Consider the following 2,188-nt stretch of genomic DNA (forward strand, 5'->3'; position numbering starts at 1 on the left):
CAGCCCCTAGAACCGGAAACATGTCTGCTTCTCCAGCCGTATCTGCCACGTGTTTTTTTTTTTTTTCATGCAGTCCTAGAAAGCTAAAACATTTTACAGTGCCATCCTTTTCATTTTTACTTTATTTTATCCAAATAGCCTGTCACATGCCCCCACGTCTACCAGGCTGGCCTCGAACTCACTATGTTGTCATGCAGTGCTGCGGACAGAACCCAGGACTTCAAGTATAAGCAACCACTCAACCAACTGAGCTGCATCCTGGCCCTCACTTCTGCTTCTTAGAGTGTGATTTCATCTGCTTGGCTTTCTGAATCTTTCCTTCTGCTGCCTCAAACTCCGTTTCTCTTCTTTCTGTCAATTGCCATAAACTCTGCCTCAGGTCTTCTGTCTTAGTTGGAGTTTCTATTGCAACTCCTATAAAGGAAAAACATTTAACTGGGGTGGCTTACATTTGCAGAGGTTCAGTCCATTCTCATGGTGGGACATGGCGGTGTGCAGGCAGGCACGGCACTGGATACATCTTGATCAGAAGGCAACAGGAAGTAGACTGCGATACTAGGAGTAGCTTCAGCAGAGGAGACCTCAAAGCCCATCCCCATAGTGACAAACTTCCTCCAACACACCTACTCCAACAAAGCCACACCTCCTAATAGTGCCACTCCATGTGGGGCCATTTTCTTTCAAACCACCACATCTTCTTAACAATTCAGCAGTTCTCGTTGGCATTAGCCACATCATGTCTTATTTTGTTACACTTTCTGTTAAAGGTATCATGATGAGCACCCCACTATTGGGGGATATTTGATCACAGACATTTGCATTGATTAGATAAAATTAACCCCATGTCAGAAGGCTGTCTTAGCAACTAGTTGACTAAGAAAGTAATCATAGAGCATCGGGGGACATCCTGGAGAGCTAGAAAGACACAGGAAGTAGTAGGGTGGGGTTTGGAGTGGCCCGGCTTTTTCTGGTTTGGTGGAGCAGAAGCACAGGTCTTTCTCAGATGCCAGCAAGGAGGGAAGGTTAGTTAATTGCGAACCAGCCTCCCTGAGGTAGCAGGTTTTCACCCCAGCCTTTGAATCTTGGGTCTTATTTATAAATAGAACAATAGAGATTTAGTTAAAGCTCCCTTTACCAGCAGGAACAGAGCTGTGCCTGTGGAAACAGAATTCCCACCAAGCTGCAGCCTAGGTGGCTGGGCTGCTGCTAGAGAAGCAGGCCAGTAACTGTGGAGTTGCAATTGCTGGCTAACATAGCAGTAGATTAAGGTGCAGCCACTGTGTCGAAGTTAAAACAACACCCCCCAAGCACCAGGTGGGAAGCACATCCCTTTCTCTTCATTCTCACCTCCTGCCAGGCTTATATCTGGGTTTTCAACTCAGTTTTCCTCACTCATTCCTCTGCTCAGACTCTTCTTGTACAGACAGACAAAGCATCAGCTTATTGGCAAGCGTCATTTTGATGTGTCATGCACTATCTAGTCCCTTTCAAAGACAGAGCCACCTCATGGACCTGAGCTCAGGCAGGCTGGGCTGGGCCAGTGCTCCACAGTCACCATCTTGCGTTTCCCCACAGCTCTACAGTAATAGGGGCTCCATCCAGAGAGCAGGACTTTTGAAGGACCACACTCTCATATTCACACTCTCATATTCACACTCTCATATCCTCGTCCGACAAACGTCAGGGACGTTACACACACTCTGCACTGTGCACTAGCATTTCTACCCAGAGAAGACCAAGGCCTCTGCATGCACGACTCTGGCAGAGGATACACTTCCCACTTGATGTCTGTTGGAGGAAGTCCAGCCACGGATCTGTGGAAGTGTTTCCGGGCAGTTTGCCTCAAACATGGTATTGGCAGCAGGGCTGGGACTCATCAGTATGCAAAAAGATGTCTTCAACATCTCAGGTGCCTGATAAAGCGGCTGGGGGTGGGGAGAGGGGGCTCTGTGATCAAGCAGTGGCGGATGGCTAACACTTCCGCTCACTTTGGGAGCTTCCTCTTTTGATTGCTGGAGGTTTTACGGCTATTGTTGTTTGGCTTTGATTTATAATATTCCTTAGTGTATACACCAACTTGCTGTCTCACTTTCAAACATTTATTAGATAGCCATAGGGATCTTAGGACTCTCTTCCAGAGGTGCTTTTAATTGTCAAGGTAAATACAGATGGTTCAAAACCAAGTTTT

Source organism: Onychomys torridus, chromosome 23 (genome assembly GCF_903995425.1).
Source record: "Onychomys torridus chromosome 23, mOncTor1.1, whole genome shotgun sequence".
Taxonomy (NCBI): Eukaryota; Metazoa; Chordata; class Mammalia; order Rodentia; family Cricetidae; genus Onychomys; species Onychomys torridus.